This window comes from Acinonyx jubatus, chromosome D1 (assembly GCF_027475565.1).
Source record: "Acinonyx jubatus isolate Ajub_Pintada_27869175 chromosome D1, VMU_Ajub_asm_v1.0, whole genome shotgun sequence".
In the NCBI taxonomy this organism is placed as follows: domain Eukaryota; kingdom Metazoa; phylum Chordata; class Mammalia; order Carnivora; family Felidae; genus Acinonyx; species Acinonyx jubatus.
The window spans coordinates 7,810,450-7,823,778 of record NC_069390.1 but is presented as its reverse complement, the minus strand read 5'-3'; positions in this window follow the sequence as shown (position 1 = coordinate 7,823,778).

Genomic DNA, 13,329 nt, shown 5'->3' with positions numbered 1-13,329 from the left:
ACAGATAAACCAAAAACCCAAACCCAAACCCAAACAAACAAACAAAAAACCCAACCCACCCAAAACTCAAAAGGAATGATTCCCTGTAATTCTGTCACATTGAAAGAACTTCAGTTCGGAAAGACTGTATATACATATTTTTTAATGTTTATTTATTTTTGAGAAAAAGAGAGTGAGCGAGCACGCGCCTGTGATTGGGGGAGGGGCAGAGAGAGAGAGGGAGACACAGAATCCGAAACAGCTCCAGGCTCCGAGCTAACAGCACTGAGCCCAACGTGAGGCTCGAACCCACGAACCAACTGTGGGATCATGACCTGAGCAGAAGCTGGACGCCTAACCGACTGAGCCACCCAGACGCCGCATGGAAAGAATTGTTTTTAAAACATAAGAAGGTGTATAGAGTAAACATATCCTGATTCTTTTGAATTTTCCCTGGTTATACTGCCGACTCGCTTATGTGACATGTGTTTAGGGCCATTTCGGTGCCCAGCAGTTCTTGGCCATCCCGTGGATGTGCCTTTCCTTCTTCCTGAGGAGAGGGACAGGGAAATGCCCAATGTCCACGGGACGGTCCTTGGCAGGTGAGGACAGCCAGGGCAGGGCACCTGGTTTGTCTGCAGGTGGGACCTATGAAAACTTCTCTGGGTGGCTTGATGCCTTTCAGTCGAACTCCATGTTGCTTGAGTGCGTGTCCCAGTGTGTTCCCACCCGCGTGCTGGCACGTCGTCATCCAGCTAGAAGGTAGACAGGTAGACGAAAGACCCCCTTGCGGTTGCTACGCGTTACTGCACGTCAAACAAGCCATCAGCCTTGGCCCGGTGCACAGGTGGACAAGTGCTCTGTATTTTATTCCTCCCCCTTTTGCACTTGGCAGAATCTCAGAGGTCCGCGTCCAGCATCGGGCCCCCACTCCGGCTTACAGATGCGGCCCAGAGAAGCAGAGACGTCCAGCGGTGCCTGTCTGGGGCTGAGCCTTCTGACCTTCAGGCCAGCAAGCTTCTCTCCACATTCGGTTCCCTCCCGGGAGGGCTGAGTCAGCCTATCTAAGCCCCACGGGGCCATACATTCAGGCCCTGGAGCTCCCAAATGATGATCCGAGGACCATGACCTTGAAATTAGCAGGGAATTTCAAAAACAGGCAGGTTCCAAACCTACATCTCTTGTGGTGGTGGTGGGGGGGGCATTCCTGATTTAGCCCCTCTTTTTACAGAGATGCATCACATCATCCAGCCTGAAGAAGGACTGGCTATGGCCAGTGAGTCCCCATTAAGTCTCTCTCTCTCTCTCTCTTACGTGCTGCGGGAGATGTGCACACGTGGGCTTGTCCACGCCATGTGTTTGACCTTCTCTTTGTCTGCTTCAAACCTTCTCTGACGCAGTGAGTGGTCTGCCGGAGTCACCCCCTACCAAAGGGGCCAGGATGCTGGGGACAGGCGATCCTGAGGTGGGGAGGGAACCTGCCGTCTCGCTGAGCAGAGCCCCCACTTGACGACAGGAGGGGTGGGAGGCAGCGGCATAGAAACACAGCCTCTGGCTCCGTGAAAGGTGACTTTGAACGGCCGCATTTGTTCTTGATGAGGTGTGGGCAGCGACGCTCTGCTGTGACGGATGATTCTGGAGGGAGGCTGCCAGGGGCAGTGGGGGGGAGGGAGGCTCCTTTTCAATGCCCCTCCCCCCACATTTTTCTTTTTATTATGACCTCTTTCCAACGTACGCACGAGAAGAACGAAGAGTATATTAAGGCCCCAAATGCCCATCACCCTCCTAGATTTGATAATTAGCAAGATTTCTGTCACATTTTTCTTCATCTCCTCCCTTCGCTGCCTTTCTTTCTTTCTGTTCGAGTATTTAAAATAAAATAAAATGTCAATCATAATGCGACTTCGCTTCTATGTGTTTCTCTGAACACACACACACACACACTCACACACTCACACATAAACACGGAGCCACGGTCACACCTAACAAAATAAACAATAACCCCTTAGGATCACCTAACATCCAGTCCATAATCACATTTCCCTGTTTGCCTCAGAGGTATCTTATTTATTTATTTAAGTTTATTTTATTTATTATTTATTTTGAAAGAGAGAGAGAGAGAGAGAGAATCCCAAGCAGGCTGCCAGCGCAGAGCCCAACACGGGACTCGAACTCACGAACCGCGAGATGGTGACCTGAGCCGAAATCAAGAGTCGGCCGCTCAACTGGCTGAGCCACCCAGGTGCCCCCAAAGTGTCTTTTTATACTGTGGTTGGTTTCCTGGAGCCTGGATCCAGAAAAGGTCTAGTGTGGGGTTTTGTTTTCAGGTTGGTCTCCTAAAGGGTTCCCAATCCAGGGCTGATCCCCTTCCTTCTCTTAAAATTTTTTTTTTCTTACATTTATTTATTTTCGAGAGACAGAGAGAGACAGGGCTCAAGCGGGGGAGGGGCAGAGAGAGAGGGAGACACAGAATCCGAAACAGGCTCCAGGCTCTGAGCTGTCGGCACAGAGCCCAACGTGGGGCTCGAACTCACGGACCGCGAGATCGTGACCTGAGCCGAAGTCGGCCGCTTAACCGACTGAGCCACCCAAGCGCCCCCTTCTCTTTTTTTAATTCAACGCCATTGATTTATTGTAGAAACCGAGTCATTTCTCCTGAGGCTTGCTCCACATTCTGGACCCTTCCATTGGTTTCCTCATACTATTGCTTACCTCCTTCCTGTATGTTTCCCAGAAAGGGAGGTTCACGTTAGAGGCTCAATTAGAGTGAGGTTCCATTTTTTTATTTTTTAAAACAAGAACACTCCGTGGGTGGCACTGGGCCTGCGACTGTACCAGATCAGCTTGCCGATCTTTTAGTGGCATTAAAAAGGATCCGCGGGTTCCGGTGGTGACGGACTGCCCCCTCCCTGGTAGGATTCCTCATTTGGTAGGTCGGCTCCATAGATGTCCTTCCAAGCAACGGTGCTTCCTGATATTTGCACCCTCATGCCGTCAAGGACCCCTGAGACTCGCTGGTTCTAAGACTCATTTCTGCCCTACAATGTGGCGACAGGGAGTCTGAGTTCCGAGGCTGAGTCACAGGAAGCCCGTAGCTTCCCCCTTAGTCTTTCAGGACACTCACTCTGGGGGAAGCCAGCTGCCATGCTGTGAGGAACCCCACGCCAGCCGTGTGGAGAGGCCACACAGCCAGAGAGATGCCCTCCCAGTCCCCACTCTTCTGGTCATCTCCACTGAGGCATGGGACCCAAGAATGATGGAGGAGGTAAGGATTGGTGTCTCCAGCCCTGGCCTCCACCCAAACCCAGCTGTCTGATAGGCCCTCGTGGGATCGGCCCACTGACTAAGGGACATCCTATGAAATTGTTGGCCACTACGCTTTGGCGTGGCTTGCGGTTGACCGAACAGCCATCGGCTTTCCCTCTAAACGTTTCAAGCGACGGTGATCGCTGCCTGGACCACTTAACCTGATTAGAAGCTAGAGTGATGCTGATCTAACCCTATCGCTCTTCCCACGTTTATCCGCAAGAATTCTTTTCATCGGCAGCTAGGCATCCCTGCTGATCCTGAAGTATGGACCCTACACGAAAGACAGGGAGACGGTGGGGTTCTCTCCTGTTCATTGGTGGCCGCCTTCGGCGGCAGTGACCTGGCCCTTCTTGGATTTGTGGCCCAGATCAAGGCAGGAGAGAGAAGAAGCCTGAGGAAGGTGAGCTGGGGACTTGGTTTCCAAGGAAACCAAAGGTAATCATCAGAGCCTCTGAGGATCATTATTTCTTTGTCCTGCTAAAAGCCAGATGCTGTCGCCTTCTAAGCCAGCTCAGATGCTTGAGCAGGCACTGAAATGGGTCCCCAGGGAAGGAGATGAGCGGCTTGGAGAGCTTATGGGGGTGGCTGCTCCCGTCCCCGGGGCCCGGGGAGGCCTCAGGAGGCCTTCCCTTCCTCTCAGACACGTACCCCTACCCTCAGATCTCCGTAGGCGGTGAGTAGAGCCTAGTTGTGGGTGAGGGACCCACAGAAAGTGGCCTTTCCTGGAGCCCCGAGGGGCAGGATGTCTTTGCTCAGAGACCACCCTGGGCTTTATCTGTGAGGATTTGAGACTGAGAACTCTGCCTGGTCCTGGGGAGGGAGGCAGGCCTGAGCTCTGAACCCTCCAGAGAGAAAAGGAGCAATGAGCCTGCGTCCAGTGCTCAGACGCAGTGATCGGAGGTGGCCGCGATGTGAGAGTTGCCCCGGCGTCTTCCCTCGGGCCGTCTATGCTGCCTTCTTGGGGAGCCTGCTGTGTCCACAGCCTTGCCAGCCCCCACCCCCATTACAAATAGGAGACGGGTGTCTTCTGGGGTCCAGAAGTCTGCCCCTTCATCGATTTTCCTCTTCTGGGGAAGCGTGGCCCTGAGAGTGGCCTGGCGGTGTGGGCAGAGGGCACTTTGGAGCCGGTTAGATGTGTCTTCACGTCTCTGCAAATGAGCCCTCCTCGGGAGGGGCCGGGGGCCTGGCAGCTCCCCGGGCGGCCCTGGTGGGCGAGGGGCTTCTGAGGCGTGAAGCAGCCTTCTTGAGGCCTTCTTGAGGCTGGAGACAGCACGGCCTGGGGGCTATGCGCTCAGGCCAGGGCCCGCTCGGTGCATGACCTTGGGCGACCGGCCTCTGTGAGTCTCACTTTGTCACCTGTGAAATGGGCACAGTGATTCCTCCCCCGGAGGATGGGGTGCACGCGGTAATGGGGGAGAATCGTATGCCACAAACTGAAGTTGGTGGCAATACGGACAGCGTTTTACCCACATTTAGTCGAGGCTGACTCCGGGATGAGTAGTGGACGCGGCCCCAGCTGAAATGGGTCCCCAGGGTCCCGTCTCCAAACCCGCCACAGAGACTTTGTACAGTTCACAGCTTTGGGGACCAGTCTCCGGTCTGCACGGTTACTGTGGTGATGTCCTCTGCCATGCCCTGTGGTCTCCTGGAGTCCTGTGGTTTCTGTGGCCCCTTGGGACCTGGGTCCACCCCTGCGAGGACACCATGGCCATCTTCTTCTTTGGGTTCTATGAGTCAGCGGCTCTGGGAGCTCACTCCCCAGAAGACGTGGGGGCCCTGCCCTTCCCTGGCTTTCCTCTCCCCGCCCCTCCCGGACTTTTGGCATAATCTGCCCCCCTCGTTTGGGTTTTTACAGAAAGAGACCATTTGGGGGGCACTTCGGCTTCTGACTCTGTCCCAGTGGCCTCCTAAGAAGAGCTTCTGCCTGGCTTCTCTCCAGGACTTGGGAGCAGACACAGAGGGGAACAAAGGCCAGCTGACCTCCATCCAGCAGCCCTGCCCTCGTGGGGTGGGGTGACAGCTGCCTTCTTCCTGGGCTCTTCCTGTCCCCAGCCACCTGCTATTCACTCCATCCCCGGGGGCAGGGAGCTTGCTGGTCCCCTCCCGCGAATTGGAACAGCTCTGGGGGCTTCTGTCTGGGATATTTCAACTCGTGCCCTCAATAAACTTGAGAGAGGGGGACCATTCTCACACCCATTTCCCAGGCGAGGAAGCTGAAGCTCAGGGAACCTTGCCCGTTCAAGGTCACACAGGTTATTTGTTAAATTGAGCCAGGATCTACATTCCAGAGGGGATGCAGGGGAAAAAAAACAACAACATGAAGTCACTGTCCCCCAAATCCAGTCATAAAATAAGTACAGTTGACCTTTGAACAATCCAGGGGTTGGGGCATCCCCCCCCCCATGCAGTCAAAAATCCACATATTCGGGGCGCCTGGGTGGCGCAGTCGGTTAAGCATCCGACTTCAGCCAGGTCAGGATCTCGCGGTCCGGTCCGTGAGTTCGAGCCCCGCGTCAGGCTCTGTGCTGACAGCTCGGAGCCTGGAACCTGCTTCGGATTCTGTGTCTCCCTCTCTCTCTACCTCCTCCCCCCCACTCGCACACAGTCTCTCTCAAATACAAATAAACATTAAAAAAAATTTTTTTTTAAAATCCGCATATAACTTCCAACTCCCCCCAAACTGAGCTACTAACGGTCTGCTGTTGACGGGTAGCCTTCCTGACAACATAGACAGCCGATCAGCGCGTATTTTATGTAAGTACTATATATTGTATTTTTACAATAAAGTAAGCTGGAGAAGAGAAAATGTGATTCATAAAATCATAAGCAAGAGAAAACGCATCTTCAGTATTGTGCTGTATTTATCGAAAAAAAAGTCCGCGTAAGTGGACCCGCGCTGTTCAAGTCCGTGTTGTTCCAAGATCCTCTGTGTAGTCTCAGGCCAAGTGAATCTCAAAGTGGACCACGAGTTAGCATCACGTGGGAGGCTTGTTAAAAGCAGAGACCTCCTGGGTCGACCCCAGGGTGTTTGATTCAGTAGATGGGAGGCTGGGGACAGGGGCAGGAATTTCCATTTCTAATGAGTTCCCAGGCGACACGGGTGTTACTTATCACAGGACCCCACTGTGGGACGCTGCTCCAGAGCACGGTCTTTTGACCTCCACGCTACTGACATTTAGGGTGATAATTCTCTGTTGTGGGGTCTGTCCTGGGCGCTGCAGGATGGCTAACAGCGTCTCTGAGCTCTTCCCGCTAGATGTCAATAGAACCTTCCGCGAGTAGGACAGCCAACAATGTCTCCAGACATTGCCGAATGTCCCCTGGGGGCAGAGTTGCCCCCAGTGAGGGCCCCTGCTTCATTCTTGTTTCCTGTGTCCATTTACATTAGCACAGAGAGGCACCCTCTAACACATTTACACACACACACACACACACACACGCCCTATTTCCTTGTCCTCAAGAATAAATACTATAAATTTAAAACTATAAAAACTATACACTCACTGGCCGCAAGGAGAAGCAGGTTTCTGCGCAGATGATTCGGGAAGCATCACTCTGAGCCCCCCCAACCCCCCAGCCCCCCGTGGCTCTGGGCCGGGTGGTGGAGGGAGGGCTTTCAGATCCTCGGTCTCAGCCTGGAGCAGGTGCGGAAACTTTCAACTCTGGGGACCGTGTCAACGTCTTTACAAAGCTGTCTCTCTGGCTTCCCGAAGCCCCCGGGCATGGCTTGTAAGAAAAATGAGCCACCTGACCACACGGTCGTGAGCCACAACAGAGAGGGTCGGGGCTGTGGGCCTTGCGCCTTCTGCCACCCCCAGTGGGTTTCAGAGATGGAGTATGAGGCTCAGAGCTTGCAGGCTGGGAGTGAGGGATCCCGGCTGCCCCCTTTGGCCTGGAAGTGTCCCGCATCAGGCCACGGCTGCTGCTACTGTCCCATGGGCAGTCTGGCTGCTTGGCGTGATGAAGTCCCACAAAGTGGTCCCTGGGACCCTGTAGGGGATGTTGGCTTTTGCTGCTTCTAGTTCTCCCTGAGGTCCTCCTCTCTGCCGGTCTCACAGCTTCATGGTCTCCAAATCAGCCACTGCCCATCCCCCCTCTCCTTCCCAACCCCTCCCCCCGCCCCCCCACCGTGGGGCCTGCAGCTGCCAGCTGGGGCAGGAATGTTGGGGGAGAGAACACTGGCAGGATGGGCAAGACGGGAGCTGCCTACCATGGCTGTCTTTCCCAGCTCCCCGGGTTTGGGTGGAGGTGACCTGGGCAGGGGGAGGCAGCGGGGAGGGAGCGGGGGAGCCCTGACAGGTCTAAACCAATCCATGTAATCCCATCCTCCGTTCCATGGAGATATCACTTGCTCAGGAGAAGGGTGTTTCTCTATCCCCAGTAGCGCACTGGAGCTGGTTAGAACTGGCTTCCGAGAATTTACCAGGTTCATTTCTTTCCAACTGTGTCGTCAAGTTGCTCAATTGAAATCAGCCCCGTGGGAGCACTTACCACCACAGAAATTGGCCAAGGCTATCAATAAGGGTCCTCCCTCCCGACCCCCCCCCCCAAGCTAGCTTACCAGCCCACCAGCCATTGCCGCTGCTGGCGGCCACCGTATGGTGGCATTTCACTCACGACACCAGATGTTTATTACACCGCAAGGTTTTAATCCAGTCATTCGATGATAAAGAAGATGCATCTAAAACTAAGCACGAAGAAATGCTGAAAACCAACGAAATGGCTCGAGGGGAAAAAAGGAATTCTAAAGAAATACACTTCAAGGGGCGCCTGGGTGGCTCAGGCTGTTAAGGGTCCGACTCTTGGTTTCCGCTCAGGGCATGATCTCGCAGTTCGAGAGTTCGAGCCCCGTGTCGGGCTCTGCGCTGACAGCGTGGAGCCTGCTTGAGATGCTCTCTCCCTCTCTCTCTCTCTGCCCCTCCCCTGATTGCACCCTCTCTTTCTCTCTCTCTCTCAAAATAAATAAATAAACGTGAAAAAAAATTATATAAAACAAAAGAAATACATTTCAAGACCAAATATAGACTCGCTTTGTTGCCCGTCCCTTTGGACAGCGCTTCTGCACCCTGGAGGGGAATCCGCAAGTCCTCAAGAAGGGATGTCAAAGCGCCCCAGGTCCCCTGCCATCCGTTCTGGTTTCCTTCCTGCCTCCACCCAAGGAAAATCTAATTCCTCCCTCCTGGACAGAAGACAGACACCTAAGCCCCCTCACTAATCACCAAGAAGCCACCTGCTGTGTGCCCCGTGCCCCCCAGGAGTGCCCTCCTCTCCCCTGCCCTCTCCTCTGCACAGAAAACCTGGACCTAAGCATTTGCTGATACGTTTCACTTGGGCTCCTTGGACCCCCTCCTTCAGCGGTGGCTCCCAGTGGGGTCCAGGGGCCACTCAGGAAACGTCCTGCCCCAGTGAGTCAGCCACGTGAAAAGCACCGACCAGAAACAGACGGTGCCCCCTCCACGTGGTAGACTGAAATGTTGGCCCCGTTTCTACCTCCTGAGTGTCCCTACCCTTGCTATGTCCTGGCCACGAGTGGGGGACACTTTCCTGCTCTCTGACTTTGCGATTGTTCGTGTGGTTTGCTTCGGCCAGTGGCCTAGGAGCAGAAGGGACAGTTGGCCAGGTCCCAAGTGGCCTAGTACGTTCTGCTCACCCTCTTGTGCTTCTGTTACCAGACACACGTCCCAGCTGGTCCACTAGCCTCAGGGGGGTAAGGGACACGTGAGCTGAGCTGCCCGAGTGGCCACGGCCCAGCCAGATCAGCTAAGCCCCAACCAATCCAAGAAGTCCCGTGAACAAATCATTGTCATTTAAGCCCCCTGCTTTGGGGATGATGTGTTACACGACACTGTGGTGGCAGTAGCTAGCATCCTGTCACTTATGCAACCAGGATCACACGAGGGGCAGGGCAGCTCTTCAACCATTAAGAGGAGGGCGAGATCCCCAAAAATAAATACAAAAAAAAAATTAAAAAAAAGTGGGGGGGCACCTGGGTGGCTCAGTTGGTTGGGCTTCCGACTTCAGCTCCGGTCATGATCTTGCAGTTTGTGAGTTCGAGCCCCGCGTCGGGCTCTGTGCTGACAGCTCGGAGCCTGGAGCCCGCTTCAGATTCTGTCTCCCTCTCTCTCGGCCCCTCCCTGGCTTGTGCTCTGTCTCATTCTCTCTCAAAAATAAGTAAATTAAAAAAAAAAAAAAAACACATTAAAGAAAAGAGGAGGGCGAGATCGAGGCGGAAGAAGAATCAAGAAGCTTCCCAGAGAGGGCAGCTCCGCATACCGTCAGTCTGTTGCATCTCACGTCCTGTGTATACCTCTTCATTCGCCGGTGACAAGTGTCGGCCAGGGCTGAGCTGTCCCATGCCCTCCCCACGGGGCACCCAGTTCACCACACGCCCCGCCCACTCTCTGCGGCCTCAGGCCTGGCCCAGGCCACTCATCGACATCACCTGCCTGGCTTCTTTCGGACGCTGGAGTTTGAGACCCCCAGGAGAGAGACAGAAATGTCCTCGAGGTCACGAGAAGCCCCGCCTCCTGAGGGAGGGACACCAACAGATGCTGCCGGCGAAAGAGGGGAGCCAAAAAAAAGCTGCAAAGGTGTTTTGGTTTTTTTGTTTTTAAAAGCCCAGAAAGAGCTCCTGAGGGCTCAGTCCCAGGGCCTGAAGGCTGTCTGGATGAACTTCCAGCTTTGCCCAGCGCGCTGACTCGTGCCATACGGTACCCAACACGGTTCTCTATTCCTTCCAGAAATGTCCCTAACCTGGGTTGTTTCCTCCGTTTTTCTCTAGGCTACTACATCCTGCTTCGCTCCACACTTTTTGGTACAAAAGGTAACTGAAGTACATGAATAGGGTTGGGAGATTTCCCAGAAAGAAAGAAGAAGAAGAAGGAAACAAACAAACAAACAAACAACTTTGGCTTCCATAGCTGTGGAATCGTTGTTCCCTACATACCTGGTCCCTCATGTCTTTTCTGGGCATGTCCCAGGAGAATAAGCTAGAAAGCTGCCCAGATGCATCCAATCCCACCTCCGCCTCGGATATCTCAGCTCCTTGGGAAGCAGGGATGTCAGTGGAGGTTAGACAAGACACGCCTCCGGTCCAGCCTCTGTGCGGGGCCAGACTCGCGTTCCAGAAGGTGTTAAAATATCTTCCACCAGGAGTTCCCAGAAACGACAAAGGAACCCCAATCGTACCGTGTGAAATCTCTCCTCCTATTTTCTCATGGTCTGTCGGGTCCCAGGCACCCCCCACCCCCACCCCGGCTCTCTCTCCCCTCCCTGGACTCTCCAGTCCAGCTCACTCAGGAGTCCCCCAAACCCGCTCTCTCCTTGGCCCTCGTTCCCATGCTCCCAACTTCGCATCGAGGAACCCCGGGACCGACCTGGCAAAAACGAAGCTCATCTCAAAGGCCGGGGCGGGGAAGGTGGCCCAGCCAGGACAGAAGTCCCCTCAGAAGGAAGGAGGAGGGGGGGAATGACCAGCCAAAAGTATCCACCCTGGGAGGGAGACTTTTGCCCTTGACAATGAGCCTCAGCTGCTCCACAGAGGCCTGGGGGGCTGAGGGTCCTGACCTGGGAATGGCCCACCCCAGCTACCAAGTGGTATCATTTGGGATGCTCTCAAGAAAACGGGAAAATGTCAGCCAAGAGTTTGGAGACGATGCAGGGTCAGAAGACGTCATCGAGAACTATGTTCTTCCTGTGTGACCACCCTGTCGGCCGAAGCATAGCTTCGTCCTGCCATCAGTCCCGCTTTGTGCACACTTTAGGCGGATGTATCCCCATGCAGGCAGCAGCCTGATCGGATGGAGACAGGACATTTCTTGTCCCCACCCCACTACGCCCCCAGGCTCTCTCGTTCCCCTCCCAGAGGTAACCACTATTCTGACTTCTATTGCTGGCGTGTGTTCTATTGCCTGTTCCTGAACCTCACACACATTGAATTCTACAGTATGTGCTCTTTTCTGTCTGGACTTTTTCCTCCTAATGTTACGTTTGCGAGATTCAGCCATATTATTGGGGGGGGGGGGCGGGCAACGCACCCAATGCTCCTTTGCTTTGGGGCAGCCCACTGCATGAATATACCATTCTTTATGCACTCTGCTGTTGATGGACACCTGGGTTATTGCTAGTTTGGGGACCGTTATGAGTAACCCTGTGATATGCACTTTTGTACACGCCTTTTGGCGGAAATATGCATTCATTTCCCTTGGGAATTTACCTAGGAGAGGAATTGCTGGACCACAGGGTAGACAGCCATAGGTTTAGCTTTATAAAGGGGGCCAAATGGTTTTCCAAAGGGGTTGTGTGTGTGTGTGTATGTATGTGTTTTTAATATTTATTTATTTTTGAGAGAGTGTGCAAGCAGGGGAGGTGCAGAGAGAGGGGGGATAGACGATCCGAAGCGGGTTCTGCGCTGACTGCAATGAGCCCCACGTAGGGCTTGAACTCACAAACCGTGAGATCATGACCTGAGCCGATGCTTGGTGCTTAACCGAATGAACCACTCAGGCGCCCCCCAAAGTGGTTGTGCTTAATGGGATTTTCTCTCTTCCTTTCTTCTGGCCTCCCTCTCCCTTCCTCCTTCCCTCCTTCCCCCTTCCCCCTTTCCACCCTCTTCCTCCCCCTCCCTTCCTCCCTCCTTCTCCTCCTCCCCTTCCCTCCTCCCCCTCCCCCTTCCTTCCTTCTCTCCCTCCTCCTCTCCCTTCCTCCCTTCTCCTCCTCCCTCTCTCTCGCTTCCCCCTTCCACCCTTCTTTCCCTCCCTGTCTCCTCCATCCTCCTCCTCCTCCTCCTTCCTCTTTCTCTCTCTTTCCTTCTTTCTTCTCCAGTCCGAACCTCAAAGTTAATAGGAGGATTTAGCCCATTCACATTTATTGTGACAATTGATGTATTTCTTTTTTGTCCTTTCCATCTTATTTCATGCGTCTCTTGGTATCAGTCACCGTTCAGTTGCAAGTAACAGAAATCATCAGGCTTAAGCGGAGAGGGGTTTATACAAGGAATCAGGTGCTTACAAAACGGTTAGAAATCATGGGAGGAGCAGGTTTGGGGCTGAGCTTTCAGGAGTGACTGCCTGAGAGGTGCCACAGAACTGGCCAGAAAGGGAGCCGCTGTTTCCAGCACAACCCAGAAACTGGGGACCGAGCTCGAGGCTGGCCCAGGGCCACACTGTCTCTGCTGGACACAGGGGTCGGGACATGGCTGCCACGACTCGGGGCTCCAAGCATGACCTGGCCATGATTCGCCCTAGCAGAGGCTGCTCTATGCCGCCTCTGCCCTGGGCAGCCCAGCACCCCCGCCACACACCCCATTTGCCTGAAAGCAGAAGCCAGGCCTGGCCCCGCCTTTGTCCTCAGATGTCCCTCAGGTGCGGCTGCTGGGGGGAAGCAAGGTCACAGGCAGAACGGGGCTGCGTCTGGGAAACGTATTTTGTGTTTTCCACCTTCCAGAAAGCAGCAAGGCGCTCTGCAGAGGGGGGGTGGAATGCTACGGCTTTTCCAATGACTTCCCTTTGTTGTTGTGTTTTTTCCTTTCTTCACTTTCACTGGCTTGAACAACTTCACTTTTATTTCCGGCCTCCCCCACCCTGTTTGCTCCAGGTTTGGAAGTTCCACTGGGCTCCTGGATTCTGCTCGTGGTTAACTTTAGCCCTAAATAACCTTATTTAAATCTCTAATTCCAGGTCGCCTGGGTGGCTCAGTCCGTTAAGCGTCCGACTTCAGCTCAGGTTGTGAGCTCACAGTTTGTGGGTTCGAGCCCCGCATCAGGCTCTGTGCTGACAGCTCAGAGCCTGGAGCCTGCTTTGGATTCTGTGTCTCCCCTGCTCGTGCTCTCTTTCTTTCTCTCTCTCTCAAAGAATAAACATTAAGATAAAAAAAAAAAATCTCTAATACCCTCTTGCCGTATTCAAGTTAAAGGTTACAAATACCCAACCCCCTGACGTCTTACTTGCCCACTTGGCCCCCTACCCCCCTCAGAAAGAGAACTCTGGAACACTTCACTTCCCCTCTCCTGCTGCCTTGCTGCTGCCCCCAACTCAATTCCTG